Raw genomic sequence first — 25,154 nt, forward strand, 5'->3', positions numbered from 1 at the left:
AAAATTTCCGTCCCATCTCCCTTCTGCCGGTCCCAGCAAAAATCCTAGAAGTCCATCTGAACTCTCATTTGAGTGCCTATTTGAGGGAACATCAGATTTTGGATAGCTCACAACATGGTTTTAGAAGGTTCCATAGCACGGAGACGGCCCTTACTGCAGTTTTGGATAATGTTCGAGTGCAGGTGGATGCAGGTTATACCACTCTCCTGATCTTACTTGACCTCACTGCAGCATTCAAATCCCTGTCTCCCCAGAGATTGGTGAGCGTCTCAGGGAGATAGGGGTCGGGGGCTTGTCTTTGGATCGTCTAACTTCTTTCCTGGAAAAGCGGGCCCAAACAGTAAAAATTGGGAAGCTTCCACTCGAAGTCTTCCCCCCTGGTCTGTGGGGTGCCTCAGGGCTCCTCCCTGAGCCCCACCTTTTTAATATCTACGTGGCCCCACTGGCTGGGGTGATGAAGTCCTTTGGGTTGGAAGTTCTGTCTTATGCGGATGACACCCAAATTAGGGTGCCAATCACGCAAAACGCTAGGGATTCCGCGCAGAACTTTAAGAACTGCGTGTTAGCAGTCTCGTCGTGGATGGTACAAAACTATCTCAAACTGAACGGCGAGAAGACGGAAGTCTTGATCTTTGGAGACAGTCCTAACATCTGGTCTAGGGAATGGTGGCCTGATGCCCTTGGCGCCTGTCCAACCCCGGTCTCCCATGGGAAGAATCTGGGAGTTGTGGTAGATGTCTCCCTTTCCATGAACCTTCAGGTCTCCAGGACAGCGGCCACTTGCTTCGGGCTTATCCGGATTATAAGGAAAATATCTCAGTTCCTCTCACTTGAAGCACAGAAAAAAGTGGTGGTTGCATTAATACTGTCCAGATTGGATTATTGCAATGCCCTCTATTTAGGCATCAATAAAGGCCAGCTGCGACGTCTACAACTGGTGCAAAATGCAGCTGCCAGGTTGGTGATGGACATCCCCAAACATCATTCGGTCTCCTCTCCCTTAGGTCGCTGCACTGGCTCCTGGTGGACCGCAGAATTGTGTTTAAAACCCTCTGCCTCACTCACAATGCATACTATGGCCTGGGCCCTTTGGGCATAAAGACCATTTTTCAACAGTATGTGCCCTCCAGAAACCTGAGGTCAGCAAAAATGAATCTCCTTGTTGTTCCTAGGGTGAAAAAGATGAGATGGGGCAGGAGGGACTTTTCATTTGCAGCTGCAAATGTTTGGAACTCTCTCCCGGACTTTCTCTTGGGGCAACAAGAACACTCAATCTTCCGTAAAGCCATGAAGACATGGTTGTTTCCTTGAAATTCGGGTTTGAGTAGGAATTGGTTTTGCCTGTATGGTGCCTGGTGCTAGCGCCTTGATGCCCTTGGGCTAAGTCCACACTTTAAAAGTCTCACATTCATTCATTCATTACCTTGATATTTGTATATGTAATCACCTGTAATTGGACAAAATACATGGATGATACAAAAAACCTAAGTGATTTGTATGACAATATTGTCTTGGTACAAGCTGGATGAGTGACTAAGTGCTAGTGTAGTGAGTCTGTAATATGAAAAGTGATTCGTGAGACCTAGAATCTTCTTATTACAGCACAGATTTCATGCAGAAGAGGTGTCTTTGAGCCTTGGTGTGCCGAGGCTCTGGCAGCGGAAAAGAGAATCTGCAAAAGGGCTCAGAGAGGCTGGTGCAGACATCATAAGGAGGAGGACATTGCTGCCTATTGGGTGTCTTTAACCCCTTCAGGGCTGATGACGAGCTCAGCTCGTCATGAGCGTAACGTGCCGTGCGCTGATGACGAGCTGAGCTCGTCATGTAACGCGGTAAATTTAAAAACGCAGCGCGCAGTGGGAAAACCGCTAGCGTGCATGTGGTTAAGAAGATAGTATGCTGTAGCTAAGGCCACTAAGAAGACTTACTTTGGTAAGAAAATTGAAGCCACAGAGAACAAGCCACGGAGATGTTTGAGATTGTCAAAGCATTTCATAAGCCTACAGCCTATGACACTATGCTTGTGTCTCCTGAAGCGTGTGAGAGACTGTCTGGTTTTTCTCAAGATAAAATTCTCATAATACAATCTAATTTATCTTTAGCCTCTATTGTTGATGATATGGAGGCACATGCAGGACATAGTTTGTAGGCAATGCTCAGTGCCTCAAGTCAATCCGATTTCCTTTTGCTAGAGCTTCATGATATTCTGAAAATTGTAGGGGGTGCATCATAATCACGAATAGTCCACACCCGCATATATTCTTGTGTTGAAATTAAGGATTGATCATTAGAAATGTGAACGTAATAATGAAATGTGTAAGTGTAATGATAGAAAATTAGTTTGTGTTAGTTGTGAAAGTAAAACAACATTTAAATGTAACTGCTTATTGCAACTGCCTAATGAATTAGTTTAGGTAATGTAATGCATTAAATTTAAACATGCACAATATTAAAGTCTACACGTGTAGGAATGACCAATTATATATTGAATGTAATGAAATAGAGTGCTTGCAGATGCAACATTTATTATTGTGTGTATTTCTTGTTGTGTAAAGGCCTAAATGAATGTTTGCTTTTGCTATGAAAGGCCTATTCGTAATTCCTTATGTTAGCTGACTTGTGTAGGCCTGAAATGTGCTGTTTCTGGAAGAGCTCTCAATTGAAGGCAGTCAGCAAAATTCATGTGCATGCAAGGTTGCTTCGTTCACATGCTTCTGTTGCAGGTGCAAGGACATCATTCTCGTTAGTTAGACTGATGCTCTTTGTTTTAGGAGTTAGGTATGGAGGAGACCTGCAAATTAGTATCCAAGAATGGCGATAATTGGAAGCTCGCTTAAGAAGCTTGAGACCCAAGGACATACTAATCGTTGCTGGACTGAGTACAAGTTTCAGTGGAAAGTTACCTACGAGAGGTGTCCGGAAAGATGAGGTGTTTCAGGGGCATGTTCTATTAAGTGTTCATTTTGTATTAGGGACAGCGCCCCAGAGGAAGAGTTAGCAGAGAGCCGTTAGGAGAGTAGGGAAGGGATCAATTCTTAAAAAGAAGACTTAGCTTTGGCTACTGACCCTTGCAACGTTAATGCACTTCTTAGGAAGTTTTCACGAGCTGACACCTTTTCTTGTTCTTGCCTGGAAGATGTTAAGTAGGGATGCCACCTAAGTGATAGTGTAGGGACAGATTTAACAGATTTTCCTTTCTAGCCATAAATGAAGACTGATTTAGATGTTGGGGCAGTTGTTGCCTGTATAGTCTATTTAGAGTTGCTCATTCTTTTTATGCCACACCGGATCAGAGTGGTGCGTAGGATGAACTTTGTATTAGTGCCTATGTATTTCTTCAATCTTGTCATGAGGTGCCTGTATGTCCAGTTATTCTGGCTTTGTAATAAAACCCCAACATTGTAAATTGTAATCACTGGTCCTTCCCGAGTCGATTGGTCCATACTGTTGGTAGTGAATGTACTGGTTTTCTCCCCTTTACTCTTCACAGCAGATAAAAAGATCCAGTCAGCCGAGGATTCTTAGGAGTGGTAAGATAAGAAAGATGAGATAAGAATCCGGTGCAATCACTTTAAAACTGCTATTTGTGGCCTAAAATCGGGCTTTCCTACCAACCCTTGTCCTAGTGATCTGCTGGTTATGGCGGTGGATGTGATTAGCCCTGTGGTGAAGAAGCTACTTAATTACTCTCTTTCTACTGTCAGGGCTGGACTGACCGTGGCGAGCACCAGGCATTTCCCCAGTGGGCTGGAAGGATGGGGGCCGGCTTTGGAGCAGTGGCAGCCGCTTTTGTTACAGGGGGCCCGCCTTTTCAGCACTGATAGGCCTTTAAGTCCTACACCCTTTAATGTTTATCTATCCCCTTTGTCACAGCTTGCAGATATTTTTGGAGCAAAGATATTCTCGTATGCCGATGATACACAATGGCTATTCTCCATAAATAAGAGTGAAGAGATAAGGTACTTCTCTTTAGGCTGTTCTCTCCATTTGAGTGGTATAATTGCTGACCTGAGAGTGCTACCCCTTTGACCTCTCAGTCTGAAGTGGTTAAAAATTTGGGGGTCAAGTTTGATAATCAGCTTTCTTTTTGGTCACAGGTTTTGGAGTTGGTGGGAACCTACTTGGTGCTTCTTCGCAAACCAATTTCTTTTTGCATTTCCCCCTCTACCTGCTAGGAAAACAGTTGTCCAGGCCTTAATTAATTCCAGGCTAGACTATGCCAAAATCCTCTATCTAGGCCTGCTGGATTACTTAATGAAAAGGCTACGGGTAGTACAAAAGGGGGCTGCTCGACTTATTCTCAAACTTCCTTTCAGAACTCCTGTTTCTCCATATTTAAGCTCTCTCCACTGGCTCCCAGTCAAAATGCAGATTCTTTTAGGAGCCACTCGTCTTGATTCACAGAGCTTTATATCATGCAAGACCGCAATATCTGGAAGCCAGAGTTAATTTTTACTCTCCTATGAGGGAGCTATGCTCTTTCCCATTGGCTTTGGCAGAGATTTCAAGGATAGGGTTCACTAGAAAAGGCGGTAGCTCTTTCTCCTTTTTGGCAGCCATTGCCTTGAATATCCTTTCTCTAGAGCTTCATTTAGGATATTCATTTAAGAAATACTTCAATCTTGCTCTTTGTTCACACTTAATTTCCATTCCTCTGGGACAATCCTTGGAGCATATGTTACACTTTATAAATCTCTGTTCATTCATTCATTCATTCATTTATTCATTCAGAAAGCAAATAGTCCTATTGTGTTTCTTTTTGGAAAAAACTGGTGCCCAAAAGATAGCCAAAGCCGGAAATCTTGCAAACATATGAATCAAGCCATCATCAGTTTGGCACATTTTGGGCATACAGAAGAATCTCAACTACCACTTTTAAACAGCTTTATAGAGGAAATACAACTGGTATAATAAGATCGTAGCTGAACTATAAGTCAGTCTTTTATGTTTGATATATTCCATTATGAATTTCTGAATCTGTAAGTAATTTATAAAGTGTGCACTTACCTACGAGGCATTCTAAAATACTAAAAATAGCCGCCACAATTATTTTTCTACTTTTGGTTCTCACTATTGATAGGCAAATAAGACTTACATAGTAAAGAAGCTCGAAATTAGTCAGTAAGGACAAAATACATTGGTGTGTGTCTCCAAACCAGTTAAAACTTTTATTAACCTCACAACATTTCACTCCACAAGTGTGTGGTTCAACCTGCCAAAGTTCTTTTATCTACGGCTCTCATCCCTGAGTCTCAAAAGCGCCACCCCAGAGGCTATTTTATTATTAAGGTGAGGGGGTTTTCCTTAACCATACACAGTTTTTCTCCCACCCGGGTGGAAGCAGTGAAAATTGCGGCTCTGACCCAGGTGGGAGTAAAGGGATAGTACTGGCTCCCACCAGCATCCAGTATGCTGCATGAATGGGTGTTGTGATTGCCCCGGGTGGGCACAGACCACCCACCAATTATTGAATTCACCGGCTCCCACCATGGAAGCCTGCTGGAGCTGCGGGGGTCCTGAGGCTCCCCCCAGAACCCCTCAAAATGAAGACGTTGTGGATGCCAAACATTTAAGTAGCTGGCTCTGTCAGCGGAGGTGGCTGGGTCCATGGGGTCTCTGGGGCTTCCCCCGCAGCCCCCAGGAAAAATGGAGTTGTGGGTGCCTGACTCCCGCTTGCACCCACAATAGGAGTCGATTGGGCAGCCAGCATTTACATTTTATGTGGGTGCTCCGGTTGGACACCTGGTCACTCACAAAATATACAAAACATTTAAAAAAAATACATAATAAATGAGAGGCTGGAGTCACTGATTTAATATACATTATTCCAGGAAGGAACACCCCATAATGCCCTGAGGCATTTATAAATTGTATATTTGCTTGCTGAAGCTGCCCCTAGAAAGGACAAGGTCTCCACCAAACATCTTTTTTAATGTTTTGTGCGACTGCAGGGAGTGCAGCAGCCCCTCAACAACATTAAAAAATAGAACACAGTTGGTCCCCTGGGTCATTAAATGCATGACTCCATGAGTGCTCACCATATTCTTTTTTTAAAGCACACCAAGCTGGAGCTGTATGTTCTTCAGCTGGACTGCACAGCCCCCTTGTGGTGGGTTCCATAGCTACTCTTTGTAGCCTGAAAAATGTTAAAAGAAAAACTCAAAAACAAGTTGATGTTTTTTAACAACATTTTGTTTTAAAGGCAGACTCTTTTTAAACATTGCAGTGTATCAATTGATAACATTTGCATTTGAATATAGTTATTGGTGACTTAATGACAAAAACAATAGGTCTGCTTTATATATGTGGATGTGTGGCCTCAAGAACAAGCCAATAGGCCCGCCGACTCTTTGGCAAAGCCAATAGATCAGCCTTGTTTAAAATAATACTCTTTATATTTTGCATCACACAATCAGACATGCATGTCCATGAGGAATCAGCGCAGGGAAAGGCCGTGTACTGTGGGGGATAGCGCACCCAACTCTATGCCACACATGGTGATGGACATCTTACTTCACAATAAAGAACCATAGATATTCGCTGAAAACGCCAATGGTTAAAGAGCTGTTATATATAGTAATTGTAATTATATCTTATTTTAAATAAAAAAAACACTTAGAAATTCACTGAAAAAAATAAAGGATAAGGTGACGTTATAGTTATGTGACAATGACAGTTTAAACATACCATTTTAAACTAACAAAGTTACTGAAATTCACTGGTTATAGTTATCTCAAATAACTATAGCTCATGCCCTAAATTAACTATAACTCGGGCCCTTGCCATACACTGCTAATTAGATCCCATAATATATCACTCATAACAAATTTGTGCGACATTACTGATAATATGACTACAACATCCGAAATGAAATCATTGATGATAACACTTTGTATGGTGGTGGCGCATGTAATAGTTACTTTAGAGCGCAAGTTACAGGGCAAATATCTGGCTCGGGAGGCAGGAGGACCACACACAAAATCTAAAATCTAAAAATATATATATAGATGTCAGGCCCTGGGAATGGAATCCCTGGGGCAGTAACTGACTTGGAGAGGCAGCCCCCCAAATGCCTCATTTTGCATATTTCTAAAAAAACAATGTGCCAAACCCCTTGCCTGTTTCACCCCAGGGGGTTTCGAATTGAAAAGGGCAGATACTTGTCCTTTTTTTAAAAAAACAATGCACTGGGGTACAGCGGGACTGCAACAGTACTGGATAATTTAAAAAAAATTGGGACCCATCAGGGGCTCTCCCGCTCACCTCCATAAAACCTACGTCCCCCACAAGGCCTACTCTGCTCACATTGTCTTTTTGCCTCCTTGTAATACTGTTCTCACCACAGCTGTACAAACAGCAACGCGGGACAACAATGGGCACGTGCTTTGTTCCAGCTACGTGAACTTGTTCATGGGCTGGTGGGAGAAGCACGTGGCCTAAGGTGGTAGACATGAAAAATGGATTGATGAAATAGACTTTTGGGCTAGACATATATACGACTGGTTTATCAAGTGGCGAGGCAGTCGTTCTTCAGCTGAAGAACATATTGCATCATTAACCATTAATGATCTAAATCTGATTTTTACAGCTCATACCTTGAAGTATATAGAGAGAGCAAGAAATTGTTGACAAGACTGTATAGAAAACCCACATCAGGGAATTATATCCTGCATTCTGGGAGTTATCATCCGAAAGGTTTAGTCAACAATATTCCTTATATGGAACTACTGCGGATGAAACAAAGAACGAAGCTCTCAAACGTTTCAAAGTGAGGGGCTATAACAGCAACAGTTTATTCCAAGCAGAGGTGAGGGTAAAACAAGTGAGTAGGTCACAACTGTTAATAGCTAAAAAATGCTAGTGACAAAGACAACCAGGAACGAAAAGAACCTGAGGGGATGATTACAGAGTATAACGAGTTAGTCCAAATCTTTAAAAGAATTGGCACATTTTACAATCTGACCCCATTTTGAGAAAACCAATCTCAACTAGACCGTAGAGTATAACCTATAGGAGACGAAAATCCTTGAGCAACTATCTAGTACATAGTCACTTTTATCTATATCGCCTGTGGGACTTGGCCCTTTTTGGCTAAAGTTCCTTAAACTTTTTGCCTTCCTCCTAGACCTTTTTCTGACATGATGTTGTCGACTTAGATGCTTTGGGCACTTTGCCACTGCTGATCAGTGTCAATGTGCAAGTGCTCCCTGTAAAAAGTGTTATGGTAATTGGTTGTCCATAATTGGTATGTTTGTCTTACTAGTAAAGTCCCTAGTGAAGTGCACTATGTGTGCCTGGGCTGGTAATGCAAATGCTACTAGTGTGCCTGCAGCATTAATTGTGCCACCCACACAAGTACCCCTAAAAAGAGATCTCAGGCCTACCACTGCAGTGCCAGTGCGCAGTTTGCTAACTGCCTTGTTGTCCTGACAAATGCAACCACTCGCCAGGCCTCACCCTTCCCTTTTTATGCACATCAGACATCCCTATAGTAGGTCCAAGGTACCCCCATGGGCAGGGTGCAGTGTATGTGAAAGGTAGGACATGTACTGAGGTGTGTACCATGTCCTGACAGTGAAATACTGTCAAATTCGTTTTTCACTGTTGCAAGGCCAAATTGCCTATAGGACAGAATGGGGAATGCTGTGTCACATGTTTCCAGCATATCTTCCCATAGGCATAAGATGGAGAGATGGAGTTTAGTGTGCCTGAACTCAGGATGTAATAACACATCTTTTAGTGAAGATGGTTTTTAAATTGTGAGTTTAGAAACCACGCTTTTAGAAGTGGCTGGTTTCTTGTCTTAAACTATCCTGTGGGCCTCTGCCTGGTTGTGAATCGACTGTCTGGGTTTGGGTGTGACAGGGTCTGGGGAGTGTCCTGACACCAGAGAGGAGTAAGTAAGATAGCCACAGGATGCCCTGCATTTGGTGTGGTGGGAGGATGAGTCCCTTTGATGCAAAGAGGATGAAGAGAAGGACTGCCCTTGCTGTGTGTTCTGGGGCAGGCCTTAAGTTTGCTGATTTGACTAAGGAGAGGACAAGGGACTTTGCTGTGTGCTGTGTCCTCCTGCTTGAAAGGACTTTGCTGTGTGATGTGTCCTGAAGTAACTTGTCTCCAAGGGCCAGAGAGGAGCTGGCTCCCTTTTGTGGAAACAGGAACATCAAAGTTTCCAAGTGTGTTTCAGCGAAGCTGTGTGCATGTGCTTTTTGCAGCCTGAGACCTTCGTGAGAATTGCTCCGTGACCGTGTGGCCTGGAGCAGTCTTGTGCTTTGCTTTTATCGACAGCATGACCAGAAGTGCTGTGATCGTTATCGCCATTGGCCCAGACCATTGTCCAAAGGGAGAGCCATGAGAAATCACCACCGCCGGCCTGATCCTGCCTTTGCCAAGGAGAGACCTGTGAACCTTCACCATTGTGGGTCCAAGGTCCTTTGCCTAAGATCAAAGGAGAGCCGATCAGCTGCGAGGCCATCACCTGGTAGCCTGACTCTTACTGCGAGAAGCAGCTGCCGCCAACCCGAACTGCACAGCATGACACTCAAGCATGAGGAGAGGAGAGAGAGACTGCATCCCCCCAGGTAACGCTCAGCGAGCATGCATGTGTTGTCACTTGAGGCGGAGTGCGTGCTACAAGAGACCGCCCTCGGCCTTTCCCATCTTTGCAGCGCGAGTCTCTGCTCAAGTCAGTATCGCAGCCTGTACTCACCGAGGGGTGGCAGTACCAGGGTCGGATTGTGGAGCTGCAATTTGTTTCCTTTGTAACAGTATTGGGGCATATTTTGGCAGACGCTGACCGCGAGTCAGCCAAAAGTGGCATAGAGACCTTCACTAGCACTGCGATAGGTACGGAATTGCTTTTACGACCTGCATTAGTACGTGCACTACTAACTGCATTATAACATGCTTTTACGATCCCCATTACCACTTGTACTACTAACTGCATTATTACTTACTTTTACGATCCGCATTAGTACGTGCACTACGAACTGCATTATTACATGCTTTTACGATCTGCATTAGCACTTGCATTACGGACTGCATTATTACTTGCTTTACGAACTGCATTAGTAGTTGCATTAAGGACTGTCTTATTTTTACATTATGAACTGCATTACGAACTGCATACCATTGCATTAGGACTGCATTAGATCATCGTGAACTGCTTATTAATACTGCAAGAACCTACAAGTGATTGTTGGCCTAATAACCTGCCAAGTGAAACTTTACGAATAAGCATATGCTGGATATTTTTATCATTTGGTTTCATCGTATTTCTTCTTGATAAAGATACCGCTATTTTCCTAAATCAGTGTGGTGTCCATTTGTGGTGTTATCACTGTGTTACTGGGAGTGTGGTTGCAAATACTTTACACATTGCCTTGGAGATAAGCCTGGCTGTTCGTGCCAAGCTACCAGAGGGTGAGTAGGGGTTATCTAAGAGTGTGTCCCTCCTTTTCCTGACCAGTAGCAAATTCCCTATTTGGACTAAGGTACCTACCTCAGCCAACTAAAGACCCCCAGTTCTAACACCACCAAAAATAGATGTAGTCACAGGGTTCTATCCTTGCACAAAATGTAAGGCTTGCAAGTATAGTAACAAAGTCACACCTTATAAGACCTGAGAAAATGACCCTAGAACATTACGCACGATCAATTTGCTATTAAATTTTAATTCTGAGTTTACAGTCTATTGTTTAATATGCCCCTGCCAGAAGCTTTATATTGGGAGCACCATTCATCCCGCCAAAAAATGCATAGTAGAGTACATGCGTGTGATCAACAAGAAAGACAGTAGTTTCCCAGTGGCCTGCCTCTTTGAAACTGCACATCTAAGTAACAGGGACTTACTAAGTTTCTTTTCCCTAGATCGAGTTCCCAAAGACAAAAGAGGGGAAGATAGAACTAGAAGACTATGTATTCTCGAATCTAAATATATAATATAACTTAAAACTAAGGCCCCCTAGGTCTTAACAACAATCAAAAAATGTGGGTACACATCGAATAAAATATTCAGATATATTTAACCATGCGGAATATGTCCAGGGGTCTGGGTCTCTATGTATCACCTCTGAAGTATCAGGTACTCTCTTCTGAAAATGATATTCATCACACTAGGTGTTTAATTAAATTTAATCCTTAAGAAATAGTTTTTGGAATTGGAAGAAAAATCTATGTGTATGCTGCTTTAACTGTTCAAGAATCAAATGTGATTGCCCAGTAAGGGCACAATGATGGATTGGATGTCTCTGTATTACAATTCCTCATATGACATATTGAAACATGAATACTTATTATGAACTTTCATTAATGATTAGAATTACTGATTGTCTTTGTATAACCGCCCATTCAGGGCGCAATCATGAGGAAAACCATCACAGATGATTAGGGAACAATCAAGACTTATATGCACAAGGGGGATATGTGATTGATATATTTGCAATGGATTGATATGATGATAACTATCCCTTTTGTGCGATCATATAAGAAAATCCACAATTATGCATGCAGGGATTGTGGTTATATTTATTGTTTGCGCTTTTTAACACTTATACACAATAATGTCTTTGAGCACGTTTTAGGATGGCCGCTGTGATTCTGCCAACTGATTGAGACCAGAGGACCGTCTTCTTTGTTTATTATTATCATATGATGCACTGGTTTTGATTAAAATGACTTTGTGACAAAACTGAAACTGACATCGAGAAAGGCTTAACGCTGAAACACGTCTGTTAGTGCTAGAGGCTTGCACAATAAAGAGTATTTTACTTTTAAAGATTCCGTGAGTGCGGCCATTTCTTGGCTGTTTCTGGACATATCACCAATGTGGATGTTTGTGTATTGGCTCACCAGCGCTGGGGCGGCACCCAGGACAAGTAGAGCAGCAGCAGTGATGTTTTTTCTGAAATATATTTATATATATATATATGCATCCACAATGGCGATATACCCTGAATCAGCAAAGAAATAGGCACACTCACGGACTCTTCATGATAAAATACTTTTTAATGTGCAAGCCTCCTGCACTTACTGACGCGTTTTGGCGTTGAGCCTTTTTCGATGTCAGTATCACTTTTGTCACAGAGCTTATTTCATCAAAACAGGTGCATCATGTGATAATAGTAGACATAAACAACAGTCCTTGGTCTTAATCAATTGCCAGAATCACAGTGGCCATCTTGGAACGTGCTCAAAAACATAAGTGTATATCATAAAGTGTGCAATTAAAGAATATTAATAACAGTTATTACTTCATTACTGGTTCTCTTATCAAATCTCATTGGGAGATGATTATCATCATTTAGCTCAGTCCCAAATAGACATCACTCATTTGTGCCCCATATGTCATATGACATGCAACAATTCCACACTGTCCCTCTTTTCACAATTGCACCCTGAATTGGCAATCATATACTAACAGTTTATCCACTGAGTGGTGCAAAGAAATGTAATTGCTATCATTGGTGAGAATTCACAATAAATAGCTACATAGTTTCATATGCTATATGAAAATATTTTGTGATCAGAGACATCCAGTACATAATTGCTCCCTGAATGGGCAATCACACATAATTCATAGTCATATAATCAGTTATAAGCATCAATTAATCTTTCAATTACAAAATGTATTTCTTCAAAATAGAGTAGATCTTCAGTATCACCTATTATTGCTAATGTTCAGTGTGATAAATATAAAGTGTTGTTTTCAGAAGAATATTTCAATAGTTCAGAAAGGGTTAGAGTAGGCCCAGATCCCTGGACATATTGCTGCATATGTAAATGTATCTTGTTATGTTATTTTACTCGAGGTGTACTCACAGTTCTTCGTCATTGTTGAGACCCAGTGAGGCCTTAATTTGAAGTTCTATTATGTATTTGGATTCTAGAATGCACAGTTTTCTAGTTCTCTCTCCCCTCTCTCATCTTTTGGGACCTGGTCCAGGCAAAAGAAAGTTAGCAGGTCCCTATTGCATTGATGTGCAGTTTCAAAATGGCGGGCCACCATGTAAGTACTAAAAACATGGATTGCCGATGCACTCTAACATTGAGTAAACAGATTGTTCAGTAACAATTCATAACAGTTCAAAAACCACTTTGCAGAAGTGACAAAAAACTCCAACAGATGCGTAAATCTTGGAGTCTTTAATGCAGAGTACAGCCAGCCGACACGTGTTTCATCGCCTTCGCGATTCCTCAGGGCTAGATGGCCGTGCCGTTTGGTCCAAACAGGAACAGAGCTCGGAGGAGGTGCACCCGCTGGAGACGCTTAGAGAGCCGCACACGGCCTGGTGTCCGCTCGACAGAGACCACAACCGGTATCTTTTGACCAGACGCGAAAATAGTACTTGTTGTTATTTCTTGGAACTTCCAACCACCGTTTGAAATATATCGGGTGACCTCCGAGCCTTATCTTATATTTCGTGTTAACACATACACAAACAAAGGATATAATCGTTGCTGGAGACACTCGAACCGAGTGTCATTGGTCAAGGGCCCGGCTGGGTTGGAATTATCACCAGCTGAGCGACCTTTTTTACGTTGACACGGCCATCTAGCGTCCTAGTCATTTGTTCTGCCCTCGCCTCAGCTTTATATAAGCTATTTTTAACGTAGTCCCTTGCCTTGAAACGTTTAAAAACCTCATCCTTTGCTTGTTGATTGTCAGGTTGTGTGGTACAGTTGCGTTTCATACGCAGTAATTCTCTATACAGAATATTATTGACAAGACTCTTAGGGTGGTAACTTCCCGCATGCAGAACATAATTCCCTGCAGTGGGTTTCCTGTACAGTCTTGTCAACAATTTTTCGTCCTCTATGTATACTTCTAGGTCTAGATGAACTACCTTCATGTTACGCAATGTAATATTCAGTCGAAGAACGACTGCCTTGCCATACAATCAACAAATCGTCTGTATGTATATATATATATAAATATATATATATATGACGTTCACCATTCCACGCTCACAAACTCCTAAATTTGATGGAGTTGTAGTGAGGCTGATCACGAGGCAGACAACTCATTTGAATTCTGCCAAACTCATACACAGTCCAAGTAAAAGTCTTGCACACTAAGAATAGCTTTATAAGTTATTTATCACTGTGCTATAACAACATTACAGAATTTTTCAGTTGAGATTCATCATTGTCTGCATGTTAGCCAAAACACATATTGGAATGCTTGGGACTGAGAGCGCTGATTGGTTGGCCACAGCATGAAAAGGAATGTTGTGGCCGACATTACAGGACTCAGAGACCTGGCCCCAAAGTCACACAAAAAGTATTTGAAAAACTACATAAAGGGGCAAGGTAGGGAAACCCAACCCTTGTTGTGGTTCCAACGAGAGTCCCCCCAGGATTTCAATTTAAAACTAAATTGTTTTGGTTTGTTCTGGTCCTGCAGCACTCTTGCAGGAGCCAGTGTGGCCCCCTGTGGTCCCACTGTAGTACAACGGTACTGGATTTTTTTTTTTTATCGGTGATGTAGGGGTCTCTGGGACACATCAATGTAAGGTTGTCCCCCCACTCTGAATGGCAGAAGAGCATGTGCAGCGGGGCTGGCTACCAGCAGGTGGGCTTGGCAAGGCCAGGCCTAAAGCCATGCCGTGTAGTCAACTGCAGGCAGGAAAACAGATGAAAAGTCTGCTCCCAGCGAGCTGAAGCAGTTTAGCTGCTCCTGCCCACTGCAATTGGACTTACTGTTTGCTCTCACTTGGTGGAAACTGTCAAAGCTCCCACCAAGCAAGAGCAAACAACTATGTCCAGGGGATGGGCACCCCGGGACATAAGGAACCGACCCTGGATGGGTGGCAGTCCCCAGGGCCATTAAGGGCTCCAGGAGAGGGGCTGCATAGCACCCCTCCTTTATTTATTTAGGGTCAGCCCTGGGGAGGTTGTGGTCCCCGGACTGTAACTGGCCTGGTATCAGGGCCACGTCTCCCCCTCCACATTTAAATTTCATTCAGGCCTTGGGGAGGTGGTGGGGCAATGGAGGGGGCTCAGCATGTTACCCCTCCAATTTTTTCATTGGAGATGTTACTGACCATGTCACGAGTGATGTAATATGTGAGGTCATAAGCAGTGCATTGCAGGGGGCGTAAGTTATAGTTAGCTCAGATAACTATAACTGCTGAATTTCACAGTTGTTACAAGTGAAAATCTGAGCCTAACTATACCATCCCTGTAATTTTTGTTTTTTTCAGTGAATTTTTAAGGCTTTTTAATTCTGTTTCCTAATTATAACGTCCCTGTAATCTTTCAGTGAATATAGACACACACACACACGCATACTTGCATATATATGTTGTTGCAGGGATTCTGCACATACACAGAACTATGCTAAGGAAAACAGGACCTTGGTGTGTAGGGGCGAAGCCGTTCTACTGCCTCAGTACCCCAAATCCAATAACTGACTAGCTATAGTGTCTCATTCGTTCATGAAAGGGTTTCAATGCTTTTGCATTTGACTCGTGAGGGACATCTAGAACGACAAGTTGAACTGCAGCTTGATGTAAGAATAATTTTAATGCTTTTGCATTTGACTCTTGAGGGATATCTAGTAATGACTAGTTGAACTGCAGCTCTTTGTAGAAATATTTTGATATTGGATATTATAAAATTCACTGCTCACTGCTAATCTCATCCCATAATGCTTTGCAGGGCCTTTGGTTGGGATTGTTTTTTTGCCAATAACTGTGCTTGAGGTGGTCCTAAGAGGATGGCACCACCACCGAATCGTTCAACAAGATGTGATTTTTGTATATGCTCTTTGTGTTTGAGGCATCTGGTTGGTCCCCCCCCAGGTTAAGGGGGACCCCAAAATCATCACCTCTCTCATTGCTGGATATTTTCATTCATAAAGTTCACTTTTGTGAATTGGTTATATGCTTTTCAGCATGCAAAATTGCTTTATCAAAGCATCTGTGAATGTTGTTGATTTAGGTGCTACGCTACGTGATTATGCACAGTTTTGTATTGTGCTACGTGCAATTTGCGGAGTGCGAATTAGTATAAACTACGCATGTACCGTTAGTGTAGTGTAGTACTACGCCCAGGGTTAAACGAGACTATTCACAATAGGATCAGCAAACGCGAGAGCTAGAACAAGAGCATAAAGCTCAGATAATTGCGCAGTACAGTTTCCAAGAGCTTGCGTATGTACAATCGAAGACCTAAATTTACCATTTACAATTGAACCAGCAAAAATAGCAGCAAGCCGCGTAATAAGCATGTTTGGACCCAATGGCCGGTTGAGCCGAGCCGTCAATTTAAATTATACATTTGTACTCTTCCAAAGGAAGTAAGGACAACGGAGGAGGATGAACATGTTCATAGCGTAAATACTCCTGTGTTTGGAGAGCAGAATCAAAGATAAACGTGGCATCAGCTGATGTCAAAGAAGTAGCCCATTGAATCCAACGGGGATATAAAGCTTTAGAGTTTGGTACACTTGCCTTAGTCACTGCTTCTAAAGCAGGGATAGGCGAAACGACCAGCATGCATTTTCCTTGTGCCAGCGAATGTTCTTTCAGAATCACCATTTGGACCACAGTCAAAATAAATTCAACATTCGAAAAGCGCATTTCCGCTGCTGTGTACAGAAGTGATTTACATGCAATAGATACTGTGTCCCCTTCGTTAAACTTTAGGTACATGAAATCCACCGTCCCTGGTTCAATACGTATTATTAGGTTCGTAAAATTCTCACGTGTCAACAACAAGTTAGTCTCTAGCAGATCAGACTGCAAAGATCGTGGAATAGAGGAATGTTCCGGTAACCAGCAGGCAGAAGTAACTATAGGTTGTATCAAGCATAGAACGGTTTAATACACTGGGCATAATCGAGAATGTATGTCCTCCCGAAATTTAAAAATCCCAGCAAAGACTGAAGCACCTTGAGTGTAGAAGGAGGTTGTAAGTGTGCACAATTCTCCAGAAAGTGGGGGCTAACCACCTACCTTCATTATTGAGCTCGTAGCCCAAAAAGAGCACTGCAAAATGAGCGATGTGTGATTTAGCAAAATAAAATTTTCACCATAGTCGGCAAACAATAATATAATTTGGTCAACTCGGACTAGATACGGTATCAGTTCATTGTCTGTCAGATAAATATGATCAACATATGAGAACGCATCAGGGTCTATGCTGTGTGACAAACACACAACACATGCAGCGAAAGCCCCGGGGCAATTTTATACCACATAGGCAAAAGTGTTACTTTTTTTGAATTCCCGGCTGCGGGAAATGCTGTGAAGTCACGGCTCTCAGGAGCCAATTTGTGACTGTAGAAACCATTGGATATGTCTAGTGTCGTCTTATATTTTTTACGAACAATGCTGTTCACTAGCGCAGAGCTGTGTGTGTTCTGTACCGCAAATGTACGACAATGACTTCACATTTTGGTAATCTAATACAATGTGATACGAACTGTCTGGTTTCGATACTGGAAAAAGAGGATTATTCATCAGTGATACACAACATTCAATCACACCCTAATATTCCAATTGAGTCAGAATGTCACAAACAGGAGCATTAGCCTCCCTCCTGATAGGATATTGCGGTTGTGGCTGTGACATAGATCATAATGGAATCTCGTGTGCCGGCGAATCTCTATCCCACCCCACTTGATAACAGTACACCGCCGGGGCAAGGGCCAGAGCCCACTCTGATGTGTATGCCTGTTTAGCCTCTTCAGGGACATATGGTGAAGAATTCAGAAGTATTATGTCTTACTCTCTAGAAGCGGCCAAAACAAATGGTGGAGGCCAATCCGCCTCCGCCAACAAAATGTCATACGAAGAAGTGAGATTTTCCCAAAAAAACCACTGTAATTGTACGCTGTATATCACCCTCAATTTGGAGGATTATTTCATAAAGTCTATCCGGGGGAGCAACTCGAGTATCTGCTGTTTCTACTGTAATAAATGTATCAGTTGCTCTTGCCTCCAGACAGGGACGCAGTGCCTCCCACACTATGGTGACCTCCGCTGCGCTGTCGAGCTGAGTCACTGCCCATCGCCAGTCTAGGAGTAGCGCCCTCACCATCTGAGGGTTATTTTGCTGTTAAAGTGGCAACTTTTTTCTTTTGATACGGGGGTTCAAAATGAGGCCGTCCCTCTTGTTTGACCTTCACGTCAAACCTTGGAGGCTGATCTCGTCCCTGTTGTGTGGTTGCTCGTTTGCCGCGATCCTGATGCTCCCCTCCACCAACTCGAGTGTCCGATGGTCCTGCATACAACAAGGAGAGCGATGGTCAGGGACCTGAAAACGATCAGGCAACTTAATGTTCGCACAATCGGGCAAATCATAAGTACGCTCAGAAGATTCGGGTGTCGATGAACCAGCAAGCAAATCCTGCTTCTGTTGTTGCAGCCCCTGTTTTTTGTTTTTCCATTTCTTTTTAGGTAAGAAAGGGCGCCCATCCTTCTCAGGTTAGGCTTTCTGTTGAGATTGATTTTAAGTTTCAGGTTGGGTGAAAGGCTTAATTCTCAGTCTATTGCGCCCTAAGGTTTTATAAGCTTTAGCAATAATCTTTGGCACTTCGCGCTGTTTGTCTGCGTCAGCAATAGCCTCCAAGCGTTGCGCCACCTGCAAGCTTACTGCATCACCCTTAACAGTAGCAAGGTACATATCACAAACAATATTGAACACTCCCACCAGTCTCATTCCCAACTCCAGGCCCGCCTCAGCCCCATGTTCATCCTGAACACATTTTATCATGGAGGGGAGAACGGTCATTGAGGGCATCCAATAAACCGCTGCAAACGCTCTACCCCAAGTGTTACAATCAGCTAACTCTGCAACTAGGCCTTTAGGTAAACTCATAGTCAGGATCCTGTGTTTCTCCACAGGCGTAGTATTTGGAAAAACAGCTTTGAGTTGGCCAAATTTTTCAGCAAGCCAATAAGGAAGTTTGTCTTTATTTTGCAGACTCTTGCCCATCACTGAATTAAACATGACGGGACCGATGATTACACCACCAGGACCCGGTGGTTGTGCAGCAACGCCAGGTGGTCCCTCATGGAAGTTGCGAGACATGAACTGAATAACAGCTGTATGTACATTTATTAATGAAGTATGCAATACATGTAGCTCTGTGACTGGAACATTAAGATAATTTGGATGGGGAGTATATAAAGCCAAAACGGGCCACATGGCCCCATTAATGAACAAGGGGCCTAAATGGACTGCAGTTACAGGGTGAGGAAGGGCGCCATGAAACAAATTGTTTGTTGCCAAGTCGTTAACGGAACCTCAAGAGATCTATAAGGTCGATAATCCTGCGGAACCGCGGTGGCAGTATATTCATGAAACATATTATCTGTTCCATCGACTGCTGGAAAGGTGACCCAAGAATAAAATACCTCAAAGCGGTGAGCTGCATCCACTTCAACAGCAAAAATAAGTGCAACGCCACCTGCAAGGACTCCATAATGAGTCAAATAAGATGTGACTGGATTACGGTTAGGAGGTGTTATGGCAACCACCATAATCAATAAAAGAGTATAACAACCTATGTGTGGCAGCGCAATAACTAGTAAAAAATAAAGAGAATACCTTTTAAAATTCAAGCTTGAAAAAAACTATAAAATATCACAATGTAGGAGGCTACACCATCACAACCGTCTCCGGAAAAAGAAGTGAGGGGTGTGTGAACAAGCACAAGCAGTATTCAGGCAACTCGCAGATAAGTACTAGACCAAATGTTGGCGGCGCCATGTTACGAGGATTCTGCACATACACAGAACTATGCGCAGGAAAACAGGACCTCGGTGTGTAGGGGCTAAGCCTTCCTATCGCCTCAGTACCCAAAATCCCAGAACCGACTAGCTATAGTGTCTCATTCGTTCTCCTACACAATCATGAAGCTACAAATGATTAGAATAACTCAGAACACAACACTCCTGACTCTTCTCAGGAATCGCGGCAGCAAGACGTACCCTTTCACTCACTCACTCTACTTGTCCACAAGAAGACTAGACAAAGTTACTGTTATAGTTCAAAATGTTTATTTATAACTATTGTGCTCTAAAATGCCGTATACGAGCCACTACCAGCAGCAAAACGCATAAACCTAAAACAGTTAGCATTGTAGCATGTCCATAGACTATGAAAGGGGAAATCATTGGATGCAGACAGTGGATAAAGAACTATAAGGCCTAACCACCCTCCCCTAGACTAGAAAAAGTTTTATTATATAAAGGAGGATCTCTGGGCTTGGTCAGCAGACCCGGTACCTTAGTGCCTAGATGGTAGTTTTACATCATAAGAACTGCAACGCTCTTCTCCCTGGAAAGGTCCCTCTCCAAGTGTGTGTTAAACCAACATGCAATCCCATAATATCAAAGCATGGGTTTCCAGCAACTGCAGCTGTGTAGTATGTTTTGTCTAAGTGCTAAGGACTGATGAGAACAGAATAACAAGGGGCACTGTTTATCGACCTTGCACATCGTGTTCAAACTAAACTCCAGGAACAGGCAAAGAACGCTGAAAGTAGACAGTTCTCACGTGAAAGGCACAAACAGACTCTTGCAAAATAAAGTCATGTAGTAACGTGTGCAAAAGTAGCATCATGGCCTACAGAGCTTGCATTTTACGGATGTTTTCATTTCATTTCAAAGCCTTGATTAGAAAGCAGCATCAAGGCAGCAGAGCTAACTTAGCAATGTCGACAATGACCCTATAGGCCATACTACACCCTCCCCTTGGCCAGGTCATAGCATATAGATAATAGGACCCAAACAGACTTTAAAGGTAAGCAGAGTCAATACGGGCTAAAACAAAAAGGAAAATTCAATAGCTCATGGAACAGACAAAGAGGCAGAGGAAGACAGAACAAACGGCAGCAACCATGGCAACAAGGACAACCAGGAAACCAAATACAGTTCCACAATCTTTACGCCCAGATGCCTCCACACATGATGTTTGGGTGGAACCCACCATACGCTCCCCCACACACCCAATTTATGAACCGGACCCAGCAGTTTCCTTTTTTAGGGAATGGATGCAAAGGAAGAGGCAAGCGCAGAAGACAGCCCCAGGTACACTGCGAAGATGACCAGAACCTGGGAGCGAACACCAGGAGCAAGACAAGGGACCAACAACCAGGAACGAGCACCAGCAGGACCTGGTCACCAACTATTCTGAACACATTCTAACGCCAACACAAAAACACCTACTGAACAAAGGCCTTGGATTTGTACCAACAGCCCGCCTTGATAAGTTCCGCCCTCATTGTGAAATGGCAGAGTTTTGTAGAAAACTCAAGGCTTTCTTCAAGGACCATCCCACAGAGGCTAATATACAGGAAAACGGTGATACAGCGCTGAAAACAAAAATCGAATATCATGCCACCACCGAACATCATACCGGTTCAGGTTGCTGCATTTGAACAGGCAGCGTTCAAGGACATCTAAGCCCTTAAAGAAGAAAAGACATTCAAGAACACCAAAAAGAAAGAGTTCGAGGCAATAGTAACTCTGAAAACCAACGAAAAAATCAAGATCAAGCCGGCTGACAAAGGCGGAGGGAGAGTGCTCCAAGACAAACCGCCTAAAGAGCTGAATGTTTACGCCTTCTCAGTGACAGACGTAACTAGTTACTATTGCAAGACGATCCAACAAGAAGACTAAACGTCACCATCCAAGAAATGGTAAAGGAAGCGGAAGAGAGTGGACACATCAGCAAGAAGGAGGCCCAATTTCTTACCAACTCTACAGTCAAAATACCTTATTTCTACACCATCCCCAAAATACACAAAAACAAAATACCACCACTAGGACGCCCGATAGTATTGGGCATTGGTTCTGTCCTCGAACCATTGTCTAAATTTTGCAACTTCTACCTACAACCTATTGTACAGGCTACCACCACCTGTCTCAAAGATACTAAAGATCATCTTGGACAAATCAAAAGCCTTACCTTTTATCCCAATACATCTTTCTTGTAAGCCTGGACCTAGAAAGTCTATACACAAGCCTACAACAAGACGACTTGCTTAGGGTAATGAAAGTTTCACTAGACACCATCAACTGGGAACACAAAACCCCAAAATCATTCATCCTGGCATGTGCAAATCTGGCACTAAAAGAAAACTATTTTGAATTCGAGGGACAACTGTACCTCCAAACATATGGTACATCAATGGGCAGCACTTTTGCCTCTAGTGTGGCAGGGTTGTATGTCTATAACTTTGAAACCACACACCTATTTAATCGCAACAATTCACCAATCACCAATATGTGATTCTACAAGAGATACACCAACGATGTTCTCCTCATTTGGGAAGGCTCTGAAGAATCCTTGGAGTCCTTTTTCATGTGGATAAATGGTCCAGACCCCAACCAAAAATGTACCCACATCAGGAGCCGGAGAACAATCACATTTCTAGACCTAGATATCTCCCATGCCAATGGAAAGCTGAAAACAAAAACACACTTCAAGATGATTGCAAAGAATTCTCTGTTACAATGTAACAGGTTTCATCCTCGGACAGTACTCGAGGCTACGAAGAAATTGTAGCAATCTCCATGATTACAAAGACCAAGCAGAAACTCTCACACACAAGTTGAAAGAAATAGGTCATCCTAAAAGGATCACTGAAAGAGCAAAGAAAAGGGCACACAACCAGAACAGAGATGCACTCCTTGAACCAAAACCATCAACCGAACAGTCTATTCCTCTGACCTGCCTGACCACTTTCAATGCCGCATTACATAACACATAACCAGTAATAGTCATACTGCACTGTTAAACACATACCCATTATTAGTCGTAATGCGCTGCACTAGACCCTCTTAAAATGGGTCCTCAGTACTCATGCGCACCACTAACCTCATAAAAACAACTCAGTATTTTATTGAGCAATGAAGACCAAAACATAATTTTAATATGGTTGGTACACACGCTTAATGCGGGTGAAAATGGAGCGCATGCACTGTTTACTATGAGCACAACACGCTACGGGATTTAGCGTTCCAGGCTTCACACGCCAGTCACACAGCACATGTGATGCGCTGTCGGCCAGCGACTCCCCAGCACATTTGCTCTACAAATCCAAAAACCGGGACTCCACATGACAACCTTCCTGTTCCCGTGGAGACCGGAGTAGTTGCAGATGCGGGTAAGATCCTCGTAACAAGTAAGTCCTCCCAACCAGAATTGAAAGTGTGCGCCCTTCGTGCACATTTTGATTTCGTTACTTTGTTCCTCCTCATTTACATAGGAAAGCTAAACACTGCAATTTCTTTACCTCCCAACAACAGAGAGTGAAATAAGGGTTCTACATCCCCGGACCAGAGTTACGTTGTATTTCCGTAAACAAACGTAAATATACCCCATTGTATATATATATTTGTCCTACAATACGAGGACAAATAAACCCTTGGGTCCACATGAATACGTACGAGCTGCGCTCATCACGGAGTATATTTATAGAGCTAAACCACGCATGGCGCATTTTCAACCGGACAGCAAGCGGTTTTTAAATTGCATAATACTGAGCCTTCACACAATTTCTTGCATCGCACCAATCACACAAATAACTACGATTCCAGCACCTTCTCTAGTTCTGTCACAAGCATTTTTTTTCCTCACTAATAATAGCATTGGCATGCGTGACTTGTGTATGATTGGCGCTACATGTCTGAATGACACTCTGTGTTTTTTAAAAACAAATCTCCATTATATTCAGAATGAATGAGCATATATTCCATTTGCCAAAATTATACATGTTACATGTTGTATTGTCCTGTCTTGTAAATTTCCTTTACAGGTACTTTACAGAGGTGGACATGAATTACAGTTAGTCCACTAAGCATAATTTAGCACACCTTAGCGCGTGTGCTATAAAATGCATACACACGTGCCATAAATTCCTTTTGCCACTCACTTTTCACTTTTTCACTTACACCACTATTTTAAATTCACTGTGAGAAAGGTCCTGATGAAAGCCCTACCACATTACACGGGCTGAAACATGTCGACCCCTCTGATAACTAAGACGCAACTAATAGTTTTTTTTTGTTATCCACTCGTTTTTAATATACCCTGGACCACTGGGAATAAAGTAATTATCAGATAGAGACCCAGAGGTATTTTTAATACACCACTTCATCACACGTACACCGAAAAAAACAGCTCCACTGTAATCAGGTGTCGCAGCACAGCTGAGTCGTATTTGGGGACTAGGTTGGTGTGTGAGGGTTCTTCTATAAAACCTTTGTGGTGCCAGGCACAGCAATGTCGGACAAACTGCTAGAAAGGTCCGTCCCCGTTGTTTATAAATATTTACAGAGGGACAAAGACGACCCACAGAAAGACCTCGCTCTCCCATTTGTTTATCCTTTGTCAGTAGACCCCATACCTTAGTGCCTAGATGGTAGTTTTACATCATAGGAACTGCAGAGCTCTTCTCCCTGGAAAGGTCCCTCTCCAAGTGTGTGTCAAACCAACATGCAATCTCATAGTATCAAAGCACGGGTTTCCAGCAGCTGCAGCTGTGAAGTATGTTTTGTCAGAGTGCTAGGGACTGACCAGAACAGAATACCTAGGGGCACTGTTTATCAAACCTGCACATCGTTTTCAGACTAAACTCCAGGAACAGGTGAAAGCAGACAGTTCACATGTGAAAGGCACAAACAGAGTCTTGCAAAATAAAGTCATGTAGTAACGTGCGCAAAAGCAGCATCATGGCCTACAGAGCTCATGCTAACTTAGCAGTGTTGACAATGACCGTAACGGCCATACTACAATGTGTCTGTCTGCGGGTACACATAGGTCCATTTGCATTTTATGGATGTTTTCATTTAATTTCAAAACCTTGGTAAGAATAATCAGAGAATGAAATGAAATGAAATGAAATGAAAATGGAACTTAATTAAGCGCACTGTGGCCGAGCGGCTTCCTGGCGCTGGGGGGGAAAAAACGGATTCTACACTGCAACCGGAGGGACTAACCGGGGAAGGCCTGGAGAAAAAGAAAAGTTTTTAATGCCTTTCGGAAAGCTGGGTAGGAGGGGATCGATCGAATGGATAATGGAAGACTATTCCAGAACTGAGGAGCCAGAACCGAGAAACGGGTGCCACCGGTGCGGGCTTTACGGTAGCGGGGGACTTGAAGAAGAAGTTGAGAAGATGAGCGAAGGGTGCGAGAGG

Source organism: Lissotriton helveticus, chromosome 1_2 (assembly GCF_964261635.1).
Source record: "Lissotriton helveticus chromosome 1_2, aLisHel1.1, whole genome shotgun sequence".
Classification (NCBI taxonomy): Eukaryota; Metazoa; Chordata; class Amphibia; order Caudata; family Salamandridae; genus Lissotriton; species Lissotriton helveticus.